The sequence below is a fragment of the Protopterus annectens genome, chromosome 4.part0 (genome assembly GCF_019279795.1).
Source record: "Protopterus annectens isolate FY-2018-M chromosome 4.part0, PAN1.0, whole genome shotgun sequence".
Lineage (NCBI taxonomy): Eukaryota > Metazoa > Chordata > Ceratodontiformes > Protopteridae > Protopterus > Protopterus annectens.
The window spans coordinates 468,673,022-468,694,943 of NC_056733.1; the positions used below are offsets into that span (position 1 = coordinate 468,673,022).

The 21,922-nt window shown below is 44.6% G+C and overlaps 1 protein-coding gene across 1 annotated transcript in view; it reads right to left on the bottom strand.

The window, feature by feature from the left end:
* The window catches only part of CHEK2 (checkpoint kinase 2), a 1,207,489-nt gene that overhangs the window by 299,360 nt on the left and 886,207 nt on the right, over window positions 1–21,922 (bottom strand). The window lies entirely within an intron of this gene.

Genomic DNA, 21,922 nt, shown 5'->3' on the forward strand with positions numbered 1-21,922 from the left:
TGGAAAGCTTATCCCAACTTAGGCAATTGTATTTTCTTTTGTTTGCTTTTGTTTTATGTTTGTTGCTACATGCTTTTTTCCTTCACTGGTAATTATTTGTGATATGTTCTGCAACAGTGTTGCTTATTAGTGCATGTACTCATGCAGACATATATTTATAAGAGAGTTTCCCCACATTTCACAGGAAGCATTGCTTTGGACATTTTCGTCCTGGAATCAAATCCACTGAGTTTCAAATATCATAAGATTCTAGAAGAATAAAATCTTACAATAAAAAAAAATGTCAGACAACTGTGAAACTGAATCTTGTTACTGTACTAAAAGTATTTTCCCATTAGGTGACACCCTTCATGAATCACTCGCAGTAACTGTCTGTATAATATGGATTCCATTCCACTGAATTTATTTTCTTTCTCTTTCCTGCATGGTGGTAAAATGTTTTGATCTTTCACTCTTTTGCTGAATATTTGACTGCAGTAGAGTTACACTGGTTACCATTTGAAAGTTGAGGTAAATGCAGTCTCTCTATTTCCCTATCTGTGTGCATAAGCATGTATGAAATGTGTAATCTAAGTTTATATTCATGTAATTGTAAAACCACAGCCTTGTTATGTCTTACTGACCAGCTTGTAATTCAAGGCATTCTTGAATGTCAGTCAAATTTGTATATGCTGGATATTTAATTGTTGTTGTTTGTATTTCAGCTTTTTCCCGGTAAGGGGTCACCACAGCAGAACTCCGGCCCGCTAATGATTGGCAGTAGATTTTTACAAAATCCCGAGGTACCAGCTTAATGCCCAACCTTCAACAACGGCATGCACATTTACGCACGCATGTCTTTCGAACGCTACCCAACCGCGGGGAGGACATGCAGACGCCACACAGAAGGCACTCCCAAGCCAAGAATCAAATGGGAGAACCTCTTGCTGTGAGGTAACAACGCTACCGCTGTACCACCGCGGAATCATGCTGGATATTTAATAATGTGTGTATTTTATTAGACCTTTGTATGCAGTGACCTACTTGTTGTAGGCTGGATATGTAATAATGCGTGCATTTTATTAAACCTTTGTATGCAGCGCACCTACTTGTTGTAGGCTGGATATGTAATAATGCGTGTATTCTATTAGGCCTTTGCATGCAGCGCACCTACTTGTTTTAAGGGTATACTTCAACTGTAATATTGGAATTCACATAACTTTTCTCAAACTTGCCTTTTTTTGCAACTTAAATGGCTGTGTTGATGAGACCACTTACCCCCTTATCAAGATGGGAATAGATAATAATTTAAAGAAATAAATGCATATGCCATGTCATTATGTGTTTATCATATGCATTGCTTTGTTTGATTAAAATGGATTTGCTCTATATCTTTATGTTGTTATATATATATATATATATATATATATATATATATATATATATGTGTGTGTGTGTGTGTTTTCATTTATTTTCTTATTTGACATTTGTTATCCAGGTTAGTAAACTGAGCCAAAGGCCCATTTCAGTGGAGACCCATAAAAAAGGCTAAAAGAAAATGCACACACACACACACACACACACACACACACACACACACACACACACACACACACACACACACACACACACACACACACACCTGTCTCTGAATTTGTTTGTGTCTCTGTTTATATACACAGATGTACACACACCTGTACATGTGGTGTGTTCATGGATATATATACATGCAGACACTCATTCACTGTCATGCAGGAGGTATTTTGACTAAGGTGACAGTATAGCTGCTCCTTACAACATTCATGTCACTGACCCTTTATTGCTAGTTTTACAAGTAACTGTTTTTTTTTTCCATTCGTCATATGCTACTTGACAACAATATCAAAAATGTGGCTCAGACTACAGAAACTACAGATCTACAAGCTTAACCAGCCTTATCTGTAAGGCCATGGAACAAATCATCATGCACCCTATAAATAAGGACAGAGATGACCTCCATATCCTTAATTTGACACATTTGCTTTTGTCAAAGAGATCATACCTGTTAAACCTGGTAGACTTCTTCAAAAGCATCACCAAGTTGGGGCATAAATGAAGGCCAATCTGTGCATACAACCTACCTTGACTTAGCAAAGGCCTTCAATACACTCCCACATTCGGTCATCACTGATAAACTCTCCCAGTTGAATATAAACTTTTATGTTGTCAGGTGGGTTGCTAACCATCTCACTTTCAGATAACACTCAGTCAAAATTGGGGACTTTACCTCGACCAGCAGAGCTGTCAGCAGTGGGGGTCAGTGCTGTGCCCCCTATTGTTTAGAATATACTTCTCAGAACTTCAGGCCAAAACTGAGGGCCTGTGTCTAACTTTGCTGATGACTGCAAATTAGGTGTAATCATTTTATGCCCAGAAGATGTCAATATACTTTTAGAAGGACTTACACAAATGAATGATTGGTGTCAAAGCCATGGACTCAAACTCAATGCTAAAAAATGCATTATCATCCCATTCGGTAAAAACAATATCCATGCAGACTACCATATAGATAATAACACCCTAAGTAACAACTCAGCACTGATAGAACTGGGAATGCAAGCTGACTGTAGCCTAATCTTTGACCACCATGTGTCTACTGTGGTAAGGAAAGCATTCTACATTGCTCACCTCATTAGCAAAGGCATTGCCTCAAGAGCAAAACAGGTCATAACTCCCTGTACTCGACCCTCATCAGGCCAATAACTGAGTACAATGCTCCCTTTGTATGTACCTCACCTGGCACCTGCAGCAACTTGAGAGACCCCAGAGATTTCTAACCAAGAAAATTACAGGGTCTCCATCACATGTCATGCATTGACAGACTCAAGTCATTGTCACTGTACTCACTAGCATACAGACTACTTAGAGAAGACTTGTGCCTGGCCTATAGAGGAGTCTCAGATCCAAACCTAATCGAAATGCTGCATATCCGCAAGACTAATGGGATAAGGGTCACTTGCTCCAGGCACCTTTACCTGGCCTGCGACATAAATAGAACCTGCTGGAGAGACATATATGTCTCTGAGATTGCCTCATGAATAGGAAACCAGTTCACATCAAACAGAGCCCCTCTGAGTCTGTTTATGTGTATTCTGGATGACTGGATGGGAAACCATAAATTCCTTGCCACAATTTCACCTATGATCCTCCTAGATATGTGCAGCCATTGTTAACTAAAATTTTGAGTTTAGGCTAGATCCTTTATATTGGGTTTCTCTAGTATTATATCGGGTACACATGGGTAGGCTTGTAAAGACCTTTGGGTCAGTATCCGAGTAACCACCTATGAACCTATCAAGTAACAAGAGTATTCTTTACTTTAGTCACCTACGTTTTTAGAGATCGGAATCTTACTTGAGTGTTGGCACACTGTCATACTGCACTGGATTTTTTTTTCAGGATAACGGTTGCCATATCACTAAGAAGTGGGTTGGGAGAGGTACTTAGGAGAAAGCAAGCTCAGCAGCAGGTGGCCAAGAGTAATTACATGTAAACATGAATTGCCACTACATAGTTGGAGTTATTCCTTAATATACAAACAGAAGGCAAACCAGGCACTCCCAACTCAAAATCGGAAAACAGATGTATAGTTCAGGCAGGGAGCAATCAACAAAAAGGGTGAGGTGAAGAATACTTGAACATTCTACACTATGTTGCTTTCACAGTGGGGTCAATTCAAAAGAGTGGCACTGTAAACAGCAGCAGTACCAGTGTGGATACAAATTCATTCACAGGATCAGTGGATGTACTAGAAACAGCACCAGTACCAGTGTGGGTACAAATTAATTCACAGTATCTGTGGACATACTGAAAACAGCACCATTACCAGTGTGGGTACAAATTAATTCACAGTATCTGTGGACATACTGAAAACAGCACCATTACCAGTGTGAATACAAATTCATTCACAGTACAGTGGCTGTACAAGAATAACAGATAATTAACACCCACAGTAATGGTAATTAGATGGCTTACAGAAGGGTACTACAGCAGTTAGAGACACCAGGAAGTTGACAGGTTGTCCGGTTGTCTGGCTCATTGCAGTAAAACAATGGAGGGCACACACTCTGCTACTGTTAGAGGCTGAATAAAACAAGTTGAAGGCAGCATTATACCTGGCAAGCTATCAGCTGGCTGTACAAAGCCATGGGGAGGCAGTGTGAGCCTTTTGGGACAAACTCCAAAATACATGTCATCAGTAATACAACAGATTGCTTCTCATAGCCTGTTGTTTATCAGCCCTATGTAGAGAATTTAGGTGGTCAAAATAAGAATATTCTAAGGATAAATAGGCGCAGCTTATGACTGTTCAGGGTGTGAAGCACCAGTGGCTGGCTCCAGCCTCAGGGGGCCACAGAATAGAATGTAGTGCAATGGGTACAATGTTACCAAACGCTGTGACTACAACAAAGAAGTCCACTCACACATTTTCATCATAGAATGGCACTTAAGAAGGAATAGTTTTCTGCCATTTATTTATTTATTTTACATTTGTTAACCGGGCTAGTCCAACTGGATACATGTCCATTTTCAGTGGAGGCCCGAGGAGAAAAGCTCCACTATCTAATACTTAACAAGCTAAGAATATACAAGTTATACAGTAAAACCATTTTCATAAACTTCATTACAGGCTATCTAAGTGTCTGAGTACAGTGTGAGTCAATAGCATGAGTCAATAATAGATACTTTACTAGGTTATAAAAGTTATTAATATAGTCATAAGTAACAAAATCTATAGTTTTATATAACTAATGAGCTATAGCCAGAAACCTTTTTAAAGGAAGAGAGGAAAGGAAAATCAGGTGAGAGGAAGGGAGGGAAGGAAAGGAAGAGAGCACGGTTACCCAGGGTTATTGCAAGAGCAAAGCCAGTGGTTGGTTAGGAAGAGTTTTAGATTGGTTTTAAATAGTGGAATAGAAGTCAGGGATGTAAGATCTGGTGGTAGTAGATTCCATATTTTGCCAATTGAGTTAGAAAATATGGAGTCACCTGCTACATTATTTGCTCTAGAGGTTTTTACAAGAGTTTTGTTACAGGAACGTAGCTTCCTCATGTTGTGATAGGGCTTTATGCGGGTAGAGAGCATTGGTGTGTTTTCAGGGTGGTAGAGGACTTTGTGGGCAATAGTGAGTTGATAGTATTGGATGAGATGGGGTAGTTCCAGCCACCCTAGTTTTATGAGATTCAAGCAATGGTGAGTTCTGTATGGAGAGGCAGTGGCAAATCTGGCGATATTGTTGTAGGATGCGGTTAGTTTATTAAGGTTGGACTTAGATTAGTGTATATAGAAGAAGCATATAAAAGGGTTGATATTAAGTGGGTTCTAGCTATAGTAGATCTAGCCTCAGGGGTTAGGAAAGGTTTGATTCTATAGAGTGAACCAAGTTTCCTGTTAGTTGTTTTTATAGTGGAGTTGATATGACAGTCAAATTTTAGTTGGTTGTCAATAGTAATACCCAAGAGTTTCGTGGTTTGGTCAGGAGTGATAAGAGTGCCATTGTTTGATGTAAGTGTGAAATCAATGGAGGGTGATAGGTGAGTGGGTAGAAAGAGCAGAAGTTTGGTTTTTTTGGGGTTAAGTAGGAGACAGTGGTTAGAGAACCATTGCTCAATGGTGGTGAAGGTGTGCTGTGTTAGTGAGTGAAGTTCAGTCTGGGTTGAGGCAGAGCAAATGATTGTTGTGTCATCAGCATATTGAATACAAGTAGATAGAGGAGTGGCTAGATGTAGATCGTTAATAAAATGGAAAACAGAAGAGGACCTAAGATGGAGCCCTGAGGAACTCCTATAGAGGTGGGGAGAAGATTAGAGATGGTTGTCCCAGAGAACTGCCTGTTTGCTTTTCAAGATAGGATGTGAACCAGCTTATGGCTTGATTCTCAAGGGAGACGGAATGTAAGCGTTGTAGGAGAAGTTGATGATTAACCATATCGAAGGCTTTAGACAGGTCTACAAAGAATGCAGAAGAAGTAGTGTTATTGTTGCGATTTATGTTGATAGAGTCAATGAAGGATAGTAGGGCGGTGGTAGTACTGTGGTATGGGCGAAACCCATGTTGGCAGTTAGCTAGGAGATTGTTGTTTAACAGGTGATTAAGTAACTGTTTGTGAATACATTTCTCCATAATTTTGCAAGAGGAGATAGCAATGCTATGGGGTAGTTAGAATACTCTAAAGAGTCACCGCCTTTGAAAAGAGGGATGATGTAGGAGATTTTCCAGACAGAAGGGATAGTACATTCTTTTACAGTTCTATTAATTAGTAGAGAGATGGGGTACGCTATTGCTTTGGCACCTAGTTGGAGGTATTCTGCAGGTAATTTATCTGCTGAAGGGGTTGTTGGCTTAAGTTTTTGAAGTAAGGACAAAATGTAGGAGGTAGATATGGGTTGGAGGTGAAATGGAGGAGGGGTGGAGCTAGGCTTAGTAAGTTTGGAGATGTCAGGGATTTGTTGTTCAGCTAGCTTTAGAATGGCTGAAGTAAAGAAGGTGTTAAAGGCATTAGCTATTTCTGAGGGGGAGTTGGTATTAGAGCCTTGTGGAGTAGGTGTGGCTGGTTTACCTGGGGATAGAAGAGTATTAATAGCAGACCAAAATTTATTTGGTTGGTGGAGGGAAGATTGTTGTAATTGAGTGTAGAAATTTTTTTTATCATTTAGGATAGCTTGTTTAGTCATATTTCTTTTTTGTTTAAATGATAGATGGTCAGTTATACTTTTAGTGGTTCGCCATGTGTTCCAGGCTTTGTTTCTTTTAAGAATTAGTTGCCTAGTTTTGTTAGAGAGCCATGGTGCTGTTTTAGATTTTATACGTATGGAACGCAGTGGGGCATGGTGTTCAAGGATGGTGAGAAAGGTATTATTGAAGTGGTTAACTGCTTCATCTATTGGGAGTGTTTTAAGAGGTGACCAGTTGACTTGCATAAGTTCATTTTGAAACAGATTGGGGTCAAAATGCTTTTTACAACGGGTTGATCGAACTTGGGTTGGGATGGAAAGATTAGTTTTATGCCTGATGATATAAGTTAGGGAGTGATCACTAAGGTCATCTGGGAGGGTGCCTGTTGTATATTTTTGCTGGGGACTGTTTGTTAAGATCCAATCAAGTACTACTTCTTTGTTACTATGCTTGTTTGCTCTTGTAGGGGTGTTTATGTGTTGAGTAAAGCCATGCAGGTTAATAAGAGTAGATGGATTAGTATGTTCACATGATTTCCAGTCAATATTCAAGTCTCCTAAAAGTATTGTTTCTTGGAGGAGATTTAGAGATAGCCAGTTTAGCAGGTCTTCTAATATAGTGGGATTTTTTCCCGGAGGTATATAGGTACAGATAATATTTATATTTTTGTGAGGATTAATTTGGAGTTTTGTGATAATTAATTCAGCATTTGTGCCAGCTAATAGGGTATGATTTATTATGGTTAGGTGCAGGCCTGTTTTGTAGAGTATAGCTACTCCACCTCCTTTTTTGTTTAAGCGGTCCTGTCTGAGGATGTTGTAGCCAGGGGGAAGAATTTTGTTGTCTTTTATTGTAGGTTTTAGCCATGTTTCAGTTAGACAGAGGATGTCGAACTGTTGGACTTCAAGTAAAGCATGTATTTGTGGTATTTTATTGCAGATGTTACGTATATTAAGTTGGGCAATTGAGAGTGATTTGGGAGGTTTTGTAGTTGGGGTTGGCTTTGGATTAGCTAGATGGCAGTTGTTTAGTACTGGAGATAGGTCAGGGCCTGGGTTGGGGTGTATATCTCCATGTATTAGTGAGCTAATTAGTAAAGGTTATAGAATTGTGATGGTTTGTACTGGTAAATGTCACGTTTTTTGGGGTTATGAATACAATATTTGGTGTGAGTAAGACGGTGATATTTAGGTAGAAGATAAGAGGTTTTATAGATGATATTAAGATTGTTAATGAGTGTAGGTGGGGGAGTAGTTAGGGTGTCTTTATGGGATAGTAAGAGTTGTGGGTAGGCTTTGTTCATAGGAGGTTGAGAGATAGGTAGTGGTAAGGGTAGTTAAGAGTGTTAGTAGTAGGATGGGGTGATGTAGGATAGGCATAGTTTGGTTGGATATGTGAGAGTGACTTGACAGGATGTGGTCTAAGGAGTAGGAGGGAGGGGACTAGTTATGGAGGGGGTGGGGACAGGAAGCTGTTGTGATTGGTAGGATGAGGGGGGGGAGTGGTTATGTAGAGATAAATGTAGAGGTGCTAGGGGCGGGTGGGATTTGGGGGTAGGGAGGGGAGCGGAGTGAGCCCGCAGGGCGAACGGAGCGGGAAGACACAAAAAGAGTAGTAGTGCACAGAAAACAATCAGTAAAGGTGGAGAACCAGAAGGTAAGCTTGTTACAGGTATGGAAGAGGCAATACAGTGGAAGTAAGGCGAGTGGTGAGTGGTCAGACTGTGTATCAGCAGAGTAAAAGTAAGGAGAGATGTCAGTAAGAGGCCAGGGAGGGAAATAGAAGAGCAGATTGTGAGCTCGGAGGTCCAGGTATCAGAGGAAGGGTACAGGAGAGTTAAAGAGCAGCTAAAAAGGGAGTCAAGCAAAGTTAGAGGGTGCCACCTAGTGTCCAATAGATCAAATCAGAGTTATCCAGGTAGGAAGGGGTGAAAGGAGGACAGTAGTAGTGAACAGAAACAGTATTAAGGCTGGTGGATTTAGAACTAACAAGGGTGGCTATGGGAGCTTGTAAATAAGGGTTTAGAAGGGCCTCCAAATAAGATTAGGGTATTGGCTGCTGCTAGTCCTGGGCAGGTAGCTAGACCAGAATTCTAGGGCCAGAAGGTTTGGATTATTCATATACAGGTAACATACTTTTATAGTCTTTGTATAGTTGTTACTCCCGATGTATAGAGTATTGGGGCTTGGTGGACACAATTTCAGGCTTTCCAGCAGGGAAGAGACACTTGTGAAGGAGGATGCAGGTTCCAGAAAGGCAAATATTTGAAATCTTTGGGAGAGAGAGGAAGATAGTGAGGTAAAACAGAGACAATTATAGGAGAGCAATTATTAAAACATAGCAAGCTACTGTCTAACAAGTGAACAATTACTCACATTTGGATTTATACTTATAGTCTAGCTAGCATATCTGTTACTAAATAGTCAATGTATGTTAAAAGCTCGTAAATCTGTCATTAAATAGGGAAAGTATATTAAAATCATACAAAGTATTAGGTTAAATTGCAGTCTAAATAACAAAATATTAGGTTAAATGCAGTAAAAATAAAGTCTAAGGTAAGAAATGCAATGCAGATATAATTCTAGTCATAGAAATGAGGACTCGAAATAAAAAAAAAATTAGTTTGGTGGGTGAATATATGGAGAGAGGTTGATTAAGTAGATACTTTACAAGGCCAGAGGTATTAACATGGCATGGAAGCGCTCGCTTATAATGGTTTCTATAATACAATTAGAAGTAGCGACGCTGTTTTTTATTGGCGGGAGAGGCGGGAACTATAGGCTCCAACTGTAGTTACAATTAGTAGATCTAATGGGGTCTGCGAGTGCTTATCCCCAGGATGTTTAGCGCAGTTAAGCTATCAGATCCTGTAAATAGATAAATTGTTGTGCGCTGATGTACTGATACCCCTGTACTAAACTGGGAAATGCAGTTAGTAAAATAAGTAGGGTCAGCGAGTGCTTGTCCCCAGAATGCGTGGCACACCTGAGACTAACAGATACAGTACAAAGGTGAATTAGTGTGCGCTAGGACAGCGTTAGGCTTTAGATTACCCTTGTAAAATGTCAGGAAATGTACTCAGCGTGTGGTGGTCTAGGAGGGATAAATGAAAGTTCTGGTACGTAGAGGAGTTAGACTAGGAGGGAATATTGAGGGTAGTGGTATATAAGGCGCACAATATTAGATGCGACTACCACAGAGTGATGCTGCCTAGAAAAGCTGCTATATATGTATTGCGATCCCTTTTTTAACAAGGAGTCTTCTATGGTAAAGGCATATACTTTGTTAAGAAAAGGCGCCAAAAGCGGGGAGGTAGTCAAAAGGAAGTGGTACAGCACTCTAAGGTCAGGAATAAAACGCTGGGGAGATAAAATGTATAGTGCGCAACGTATATAATACAATGTTAGCGATGGTAGCTAACTAGTCAGTTAAATATGCTATAAGCATTACAGAGAACTCTGCAGCAGAAAGATATATAAGGAAGACGCCTGAGCGTCACTGGCAATTTAAGTGCGCAACAAGCATTCCTTCAGCTCAAACTTTAACTAACTGGTTGAAAAACATTCAGAGTAACAATAACAAAAATACAGTGTTGTTCCTTCAGCTCAAACTTTAACTAACTGGCTAAAAAACATTCAGAGTAACAACAAAAATACAGTGCACAGGTGTCGACTCCCAGGCAAACCGCATTTAACTACAATCTAGTATATAACACAGCATGAGAGATCATAAATGTCTAGGGCAGTCCAAGCGTTAGTACATCGCAATCAAGCCACGTGTTTAAGCAGTATATCAGAACGGTTTAAGCAATAAACATATCTAAAAGTAGTTGTAGAGAAGGGTACCCTGTTTACCCAGCTTCAGGTGAGGCCTGTATTCAAGAAAACAGTGGAGTGATGAAGCTTATACCCCAAACATATAACCCTCGCTCAGTTAGATTCCACACTCATTTAGCTTAGCTGCAGCTTCTCATGTGCAGTGCGCAAGGACATCATGGGACAACATCAAGAAATTAGGAAGATGGTAGTACAATGCTTTTGAAAGATAGCTGAAAAATAACCACTTTTACCACACCTAACATTATTGTTTTTTATTTTCAGAAACTGGGTATTACCTGTAAGATATATATCATACCTTTCAACAATACTTTGTTGACTGGAGATTCCTGCATGTTTGATCACCTGGAACCTTGTTCTTGCTCTTCCATGTGAATGGAAACACCTGTCTTATATATCAGCTCCTGGAACATGCTGACATTACCTGCGACGTACTGTGGTATCAAAGGCATAATGTAAAATTTGATTTAAAGCCCGAATTATGATATTTACACTTAGGCCACAAAGTTTGCTAAGATGTACACTCCTCCACAACCCTTAATGTTGCCTACTATTCATGGTGATACTTATATCAAGGGTTCAAATGGTATTTTTGAAATGTGCAGTTCTTGCTCTGTATGCCATTCTTCAGCAGACAGACTGCTGTCCATCCATATGGTACATGGCCAATTCGACCTTGCTTGACCTCTACAGCTATACAACATGCACACTACCATGAACACCAACAACAAAGACTGCAATCTTTTATAGACAGAAATGGAAAATGGCTGTCACAACAGATTTCTATCACAAGAAATCCTATACTTACTGAATAAAACTTCCTGTGCATGTCAAGCAATACTAGACATGCCCCCGGATTCATGAAGCTCGGCGCAAGGCCGGCATAAGGCTTGCACTGGCAGTGCAGTGTATAACCGGCGTAGCAGCGCCACATGCATAGTAATGAGTGTGCGCCGCAACCACAACCACGTGCAGAGGGCACGTGCGCGAGCCCAAGTAGGATGCCCCCGTAGGCGTGGCCAAGCCGGCAGGCGGGGAGCAACCTAAAGTGCTGACTGTCACAGGCCGCCTGCAATAGTAACCGCACCAACCAGTGTCCGTGGATAATGAAACGTACGCAGAGTATGCAACATAGTACCCGTCCACACAAAATGGAGAACCAAACATTAATCCACAAAGTCCAAATTGTACCCGTCCATGGAGCAAAGGATACGCGGAATACCGTGTCCGTCATGCAATGCACTGTCAGCAGGCATACCCACTGGAGATGTACTGCATCATGTCAGCGCACCACACCTACACACGAGTAGCCCCATGGGCATGGTCACCAGCAGTCCCACAGTGGTAGTGAGAGTACACAGCTGGGCAGTCATGTCCATAACAACCAGAAAGAAACCAGATATCCTAAACACAGACAAACACGTGCATAGCAACATGTGCTAGACCCAGCAACGTACCCATCGCATACACATAGGATGGCGTATGCCGAAGCGGAATATCCAGAAGCAGAACCCATGCATGCAAATGTAATACACAACAGCCCCGTCATAGCACGTAACCCGCACCCATGTACGACCGTCCACCCAATCCAGCTAGCAGCCTTGCACAGCTGCACACCTACACACAGCGGGTATACCCCAAATGTAGTAGGAAGTATTGTCCTAGGCAGTGACATGCGTGCAAATATGTACCCCACATGTCAACATCCCACCCCAGGTACTGATATCCAAATGGCCGCATGTGAATGTGTCGGCAGAATGCGTACATCCCGCATGTGGTACGGACCTGTCGAAACCCCATAGGTGTTCACACGCCATGGTGTCCATAACTGTACACATCTGGACAAAGCAGTATGTGCAGCCACTGTACCGATGATTAGCTATGCAGACATGTCAAACACAATACACAGGGCAGAACAGCCGTCTACCAAGCAGGTCACCCCAGCAGGGTGCCACATGCACAGAAGGTCAAGGTGGGACATCACACATAGATATTTGTGGTGCCGTATGGCAAAACACCCATGGCCAATGCAAAGGATTGAATAACACGTATATGCCGGGATAAATGGGTATGTCATAGCATGGGAATAGCCTAAGCTATCCAACATAATAGTCATACGTACCAGATACAAAATGCCAGTAACACGCAGTAGTAATGCAGGAAGTCATACACGACTGTGGCAATATCACAGGACATATGGCACGTGTCAAGTGTCGACGCAGGACACAAATGTCCAGAATGGGGCCCCCTGCAAAGAGGAACACGTGCAAACCCCACCCACCACTGACGTATCGGCAGTAGAAACACAACCCAAACACACACCAACACCACCGTCCAACCCATGATAGCAACGGAGGCCGGACAAAGACCACCACGATGTGTGCACAAACAGGGACACAGGTAACCGGTGTTCCGACAACCCCCCACAGGCCACAGAATAATAGTATGGACATACGCATGTAATGCTGCGAAGGATGTGTGGTAGTCCTCAGTATCACAGAGGTAGGTACACAGATACACTGTAACCAACCATGACATATGTGCACTGTACACATCATACCTGCAGGTAATACATAGTTCAGTCATGTGCCACATAAATATCCACGTATGAATGAGGACAGGGGATAGACAAGTGTGAATGGGACAAATGCAGAACGTGGCATATGTATGATAACCGGCACCACCCACAGCATTGTATGCCAATAGCAGAAGCTATTGTTGGTTGTCCAAACACACGTGTCTGTACACACGGAATACCATAGCAATAACCCACGCCCGGATGTGGGTAATGCTGGATATACCCACGGTAGACGTGGTGCGGTCCCGAGGCCAATGCCCGAGGGACCACACAAAGGCAACCGTGGGTAAATACAGCAGTACCCACACCCAGACGTGGGTTATTGCTAGTATGCCATATCATCTAGGGAAAGAAACTATAAATTCCCAGACATAATGGCACAGCATAATGCCTGTTCGCTGCCCATCTGCAGATATCTGGCACCCGCGGCGGTGCGGACGTACTGCGCGAGATGTCCGTTGCCAATGTCGACACTGTCTCGCTATGTGAAACAAAGTCAACATAGCAATTCAATACAAAACAGCGACGGAGAGCCCGATGTCCCCATTGCTGTGCTGTACAACCTGTTCCGCCATGTTGAATGTGTGTAACAGAGCGGGACTGCCCCAAAGTAAGCAACGGACATGTCCGTGGCTCAGTTAAAGCTGTCACTCAATGTTAAACCCATGTAACATAGCGAGACAGGTTATAAATACCGAGGTATACTAATGGAAATAGGTCCGGGCGACCGGACCGTGTGCCATTACTATAACACGATCTACAACGGGCACGCCGGCCAATCAGCGTGCACGGTTAGGAATAATGGGGGAGGTTATGGTATAATAGACACGGACAAACCGTGCCCATGTGACTCGTCTGACATTCATACACGGTCAGGGCAGTTCCGTACACTAGGTGGACAAGACCAAACCCAAAGTACCACAGGAACACCCTGACAATCGAAGGCCTGTATACGTTGGGGCTATAAGCCCCCGTGATCCGAATATCCCTGCGGTCACGACATATGCATCCTGGGTCATGAGCAGCAGGGAATAGGGAATGTGTAACATGTAGTACCGCACTTTTCCTAGCAGGAGAATGGATGCCTGTGACGTACGTGAGTGCGGGGGGGGGGGGATATGTTAATGTAGCTATGTACCATGGGTATGCATATAAATGAGACAGAACAGCAAACGTGTAGTGGTCACAGCAACCGGCAAACGTGAATGCAGTCCCGTTTGAATTACGACTATAGAACATATAAATGTAAACGTGTACGTAATGCGTCTGTGCCGCAAAGACAGTTACATGTGTAAAGGTGAAAGTGTGTTCCGCACACGTCCATTAACCAGATCAGAGATATGTTACCGGAACAGTCACAACTAATACAGACTACGTAACCACACAGACCCAGTAAACATATGTAATCAGAATACGGATATGCATGTGCGCCTGCACGTAACCCAAATTAGGAAATGCAAGTGCGCCTGTGCGTGTGTGATCCGCTCACAGCAGGAAAAGTTAATGCTGTGTCCTCCACGTTAGTTATACATGTCTCAAAACTGTCAGCCTCTGAAAGTATGGAAACGGACAATGCCATGCAAAGTACCGGTACAAATAGTGAGAAACACATGATATGTGATAAGACAAACATAGAATGTGGATAGAATAACGGGTGTGTTAGTAGCAGGGATTGACGACGGGTATGCATCTGTAACCCGACCCACTTGTCAGAAGGTGCCACCGTACGTTTTGTGTTTTGTTGGTTCACACTTGTTGACCGGGCTAGGCTAGCTGGATATATGTCCAGTGTCAGCAGAGGCCCGTGGAGAAATGCTCCACACACAATAATAGCACAACATACCAAAGTAGTCATATATGTAACCAAAAAAGAACAACAATAGAAAGTGTCCAAAAAGGACTAGTTACATAAAGATTCCAGACGAAAGAGAAATATATGGTCAGTGGAAGCACATCATAATTACGGAATCAGGTCTCTATAGAATCAAGTAAGCCTCACATGACATGCCAGCGAATTGCCAGATAGACACAGGTCAATGTAACCCACAGCAAGATAAAGGGCCAACCAGCCGTACACCCTGCCAGAACCTGTAGAGTGGAAAGGTATGGTATGGTAATAGATGTGTGTACACAGGTAATCCACAGACAGTAACAAAGCAAGGTATGAAACGAGGGGTTCACATGTATATATGTACACACAACAGTCCGACGGCCCGTATATATGACACATGGATATAGATATGCCAAGTAATACATAATATGGGTAGTCAAACAGACATCCGCGAATGGGGAACATACAGCAGCGGTCAAAACCACTGGCCAGATGGCGACAGTCCAGCAAGTTCTACACTTTACAGATGCACACTGGTGTCCATTGTAGGACTCCAAAAATTGCTCCACTCGCAAACCCCTGCTGCGATTGACGCAAAAGAAGTGACAGCCGCGACTACGGAACAGCTAGACATATGCACTAAAAGCGTGTTCAAGGTTGATGACACATGTGTCCATAAAATGCAGGACATATGAACAGAAATCCCCAGATTGGCGAGTCCATAGAAGTGCGTCCACATCCCAGTACCGCACACATTAAGCATGTGTAATGTGTACCATCGAGGGTTGCAGCCATGGAACCTGGGTATGCAGAAATGGGCCTCGGTGTTGTTTGGCAGAGAATCCATTGGCCCACCCCGTGGGAGGGATGTGGGTATAGTACATGCCTTAATCCCCATTAATGGTGCAAAGCATCCACCGGATAATGCGGAAAGCAGGTGTGAAATGTGTACAGCCCTATATCAGTGTTCAGTAGGCGATTCCCATGGATGGACATGCGTACGACCAAGATGGCACCCATAACTGGAAATCTGTCGGAATAACACAGCTGCAGTAAGGCATAGCACAGGAAATACAGATAGGGACAACATTAGAAATTCCCCATACAAAGTCAGACCGTCGTGCCAATACCGGCGTACATAGCTCTCAACCTGCCATCACCAAAATGAGGATCACTCGCCTCCATAATGTGGAACAAATGGGCAAACTGTGGAACACATAGTAATGGCTCACTAACAACTTCAACTAGGAAGGTCATAGGATGGTTAAACTATGCCGTTCCCACTTATAAAGAAGATCCTTTAATGAATTAATATGATTAATGTCAATTGACCATGGATTTCACCTAAACCATTCCTAACACTGAATTTTGAGGGATTCCGAGGAGCACGACCCATTGAAGACCCCAAATGAGGTACGTCCCTCATAACCAGGTACACTGGAGAGGTATGCTGGCGTAGCCATGAATACGGATGTTATGAGTGTCACTACTCATGCAATGGAAATAGCACTCCCTATCACCCACCGCACAGTCCGGAATGCCTAGGCAGCAATCAGCTAGGAAGGCACAGCACTATGCGAAACGTAACAAGGGCAATGGCCGAACGTCAGGGTGTTTTCACATAATGACAACAGGTCAGGGTATGCAGGAGCTACCTGTCCAGAATACATGTACTGAACCGGTGATCCTAGGCGGACAGGTGAGAAGAAAGACAGCAGGACAGATGTGCAAACATGCATATGTCCTACCCCGGTAACTGTGAATGACAACGTATGCCCCGCGAAAGTCAATGTGGAAGGTAAGCAGACACAAAGGTGAAGTGTCCCCCAGGGTGCCATGAAGTGTCAGCATAACAAATGTCAGGCCCCCATAGCCGTACGTGAGCCCCGCCACCGATGGGAAGCACAAATACGACGCACACATATGGTACAGGAAAGAACAAGTAGTGTGGATAAGCAGATGTAGACCTGTGTGAGGAACACAACTGTCTGCGTGGGTGTGCCGTGCAAATACAAAGTAATGCCATGTGGTCTGTCATGCCGCCACACACTGTGTGTGTATTGTAGGCAGACAGTAGGTATGTTGTAGTAGTCACATACCCTGCAACTGCACAGATGTACGCAGACTGAGTAGAAGTCTGCCTCATATGTTCGCTGTGTTCCACGTAACAGTAACAGTCCAGCGCCCACATGATAACTGACGACAGGAAACAGCGACAAACATGCGAGGAAGACACCATATCAGACGGAAATACCATACGCATGCATAACATATCACTGTGCCCACTATCAATGTTTCTAAGAGCAACATGACATGACTGGCCCCGAGTGTCCCACTATCTCCTAAGGCCGTGTCCAGATATACGTCCCCTGAGGTGGAGAGTTATGAACAGACACAGATACATGTGTGTGGAAACACTAGTATCCACTGCAAGATGATGGGATGTGCTCATAGCCGGCCTTGGGCATAGGCCAACCAGGCGGCTGCCTAGGGCACCGCTCTTGCAGGGCCCACCTTTCCAGTATTTATGTCATGTAGGTACACCAGGATGGGGGCACCATGTGTTGTGGTGGGGGGCGCCATGGAGCCCTATTGCCTAGGGCAGCAGTTGACCTAAGGCCGCTCCTGTGCTGCCGTAGGAGGGGTAGTACGGTCCGCAGGTATGTGCTGAAGTGCACATGAAACAGCGGTCTACAAGGATTACCCATAGTGGCGACACCTGCACAGACGGTTATAGCGGGACATACACACGACCATGCACACAGCTCAGATAGACATACACACACCATAAACAGGCAATGATACACAAGGTCTATGGCATGTACGAGTACAGTGACAGTACAGCAAGGATAGCTGTCTGCCAAGATATACAGCAGATGTCTCTAGGGCGTGCCGGAATACGGACGTTGCATGGACAATGACTGGATATGCATCATACCACAGTTCTTTGTGTCAGCTGTGCAAATATGCGATACATGGGACAGACAGCTGTCCATGCAAGAGCAGCGCTATGGGCATAACATATGTATGTATATATACATCGAGAGAGATACAGATGGACACATGTGGCAAGGCCGGTAGTGGAACGTACACATCACTACCCCATCACACCACAGCAGGGCGCACGTGGAGAACACGCTACGGAGGTCGCCAACCACAGCAGGCACACAGGCAGTCCACTAGCCGCGTCTCAACATCCACAAACACAGAGATGTCGGCAGGATATAAGTGTTCTGTGGAACGTCTAAAACCATAACCTATGAACCCATGCGGCTAGGAGCATAGACACACACACACAGCTGGCAGGCATGGGGATTAACCTTACCCCTACCTACTCAACCGTACGACAGTATGACACAGGTATGGAATGCGCTACGTGGACCACTGAACACAGCACCGTCAGAGGCATACGTCTAGGTGGGTGACATCATCCGTAAAGGAATAGATGCTGATAGCCAAGGTATGTGTTGCAAAGCGTCTAAAAGCATTACTATCTCCAGAGGCAGCTGGAAACACACACACACACACACACACACACACACACACACACACACACCACAAACACACACAGGGAAGGGCCGGGAGTTGAACCTACGCCTACCTACATGAACACACTACAGCATGATGCATTTACAGAATGTGCTACCGAGATTACTGAGCACAGCGCTGTCAGAGGCATACTTCTAGGCGGGTGACATCATCCATAAAGGAATACACGCCGATAGCCAAGGTATGTGTTGCGAAGCATCTAAAACCATTACTATCTCCAGAGGCAGCTGGAAACACACACACACACACCACAAACACACACGGGGAAGGGCCGGGAGTTGAACCTATGCCTACCTACATGAACACACTACAGCATGATGCATTTACAGAACGCGCTACCGAGATTACTGAGCACAGCGCTGTCAGAGGCATACTTCTAGGCGGGTGACATCATCCGTAAAGGAATAGACGCCGATAGCCAAGGTATGTGTTGCAAAGCGTCTAAAACCATTACTATCTCCAGAGGCAGCTGGAAACACACACACACACACCACAAACACACACGAGGAAGGGCCGGGAGTTGAATCTACGCCTACCTACATGAACACACTACAGCATGATGCATTTACAGAACGCGCCACTGAGATTACTGAGCACAGTGCTGTCAGAGGCATACTTCTAGGCGGGTGACATCATCCGTAAAGGAATAGACGCCGATAGCCAAGGTATGTGTTGCGAAGCGTCTAAAAGCATTACTATCTCCAGAGGCAGCTGGAAACACACACACACACACACACACACACACACACACGCACACACCACAAACACACACGGGGAAGGGCTGGGAGTTGAACCTACGCCTACCTACATGAACACACTACAGCATGATGCATTTACAGAACGCGCTACCAAGATTGCTGAGCACAGCGCTGTCAGAGGCATACTTCTAGGCGGGTGACATAATCCATAAAGGAATAGACGCTGATAGCCAAGGTATGTGTTGCAAAGCATCACTATCTCCAGAGGCAGCTGGAAACAAACACACACACACACACACCACAAACACACACGGGGAAGGGCTGGGAGTTGAACCTACGCCTACCTACATGAACACACTACAGCATGATGCATTTACAGAACGCGCTACCGAGATTACTGAGCATAGTACTGTCAGAGGCATACTTCTAGGCGGGTGACATCATCCGTAAAGGAATAGACGCCGATAGCCAAGGTATGTGTTGCGAAGCGTCTAAAAGCATTACTATCTCCAGAGGCAGCTGGAAACACACACACACACACACACACACACACACACACACACACACACACACACGGGGAAGGGCCAGGAGTTGAACCTACGCCTACCTACATGAACACACTACAGCATGATGCATTTACAGAACGCGCTACCAAGATTGCTGAGCACAGCGCTGTCAGAGGCATACTTCTAGGCGGGTGACATAATCCATAAAGGAATAGACGCTGATAGCCAAGGTATGTGTTGCAAAGCATCACTATCTCCAGAGGCAGCTGGAAACAAACACACACACACACACACACACACACACGGGGAAGGGCTGGGAGTTGAACCTACGCCTACCTACATGAACACACTACAGCATGATGCATTTACAGAACGCGCTACCGAGATTACTGAGCACAGCACTGTCAAGAGGCATACTCCTAGGTGGGTGATATCATCTGCAGAGGCAAGGCAGCCGATAGGGAATGAAGACAGAGTGCGCAGTCACACAGCATGTTACTATCCCAAGGTGGGCGTACAGTAACACGGCAGTGCTGCACTCAGGAATACCAACTAACTATGGAGCACAACATCACGACATGGATACGGGATGCACCACAGACAGTACACCCTATGAGAGAGCAACCGGCGTGCATGATGTAGGCAGCCATTGTGGCATATCAACCACATATGACTCGCCTGGACGGCCACCATGGCTATGCAGGATGTCATTGGCCATGGCTGCACGCCTAGTAGCCGCCATCGGTGCCGACTGTACTGTGTTCCCACGCATGGCGTACTGGGCATGCCCTCACACCTAGCGGTCGCGAAGAGGAAACATACATGCACATGGGGTATAACCACAGATGGGCGCGATGTGCACTGTACTGTGTGTCCATCTACACAACTGCTTACTGGGCATGCTCACACACTTAGCATTTGCAGAGTGCAGACATGCATGCACATGGGGTGGAATCATGAAAGGGCAGAGTGTGGAACGTCGTGTGTGTCCACCTACACAACAGCAACCCGGGCATGCTCACACACTTGGCGCTTGCAAAGGGGGAACATACATGCACACGGGGTATAATCACAGACGGGCATGGTGTGCACTGTACTGTGTCCATCTACACAACTGCTTACTGGGCATGCTCACACACTTAGCATTTGCAGAGTGCAGACATGCATACACATGGGGTGGAATCATAGAAGGGCAGAGTGTGGAACGTCGTGTGTGTCCACCTACACAACAGCAACCCGGGCATGCTCACACACTTGGCGGTTGCAAAGGGGGAACATACATGCACACGGGGTATAATCACAGACGGGCGCGATGTGCACTGTACTGTGTGTCCATCTACACAACTGCTTACTGGGCATGCTCACACACTTAGCATTTGCAGAGTGCAGACATGCATACACATGGGGTGGAATCATGGAACGGCAGAGTGTGGAACGTCGTGTGTGTCCACCTACACAACAGCAAACCGGGCAAGCTCACACACTTAGCATGTGCTACGCGCCGTCCGGCATGCAGACGGAGTGTACACACCGCAAGTCACGGTCAGGTAAAACCGTCCACACGCACAGGGTGGACACACATGCAGTTACTCGTACACACACACAGATGACATCACAGGCGTCACGGGTGCAGGCCAAACATGTACACACTGCAGTGAACACTGTAGCTGCCATGCCAGCACCATGTCATCGGTGCAGCAGTATGCCTCACGGTCCAGCAACAGCATGTGACATATGTCCACAGGTCTGTATAGCGGTGTACACCAGTCATGCAGAGTACACATGTACTAACAATGATCACACATGTGTGATGTAGTCCGCCCATATCAGTATACATAGGCCTGCTCCACACATACCACGGCCCTGACACAGCTATGACACATGACTGCTGCTGTACCACAGTGAACCAACGTCCATTTATGTCATACAAGTGATTGTCTGGCTGTGTGCATGGACTGCACACAGGACACATACAAAGCCTGTGATGTACCACATGCATAACACTGGCGTAGGCGGTAATACACACACGAATGGAAGGTGGACACATGTCTGTGGTATGCTCCCACTACAGGGTGTAGCGGTGTTCACTGGGACACATACCCTTGTATAGTTCACCTGTGACAGCTGTGATACCATACCACAGTCCATGTTCTATGTATGTCAACACACATGTCAAAACGTAGCAATGCATACACACATGGCAATAGGGGATACATGTGACACATGTACC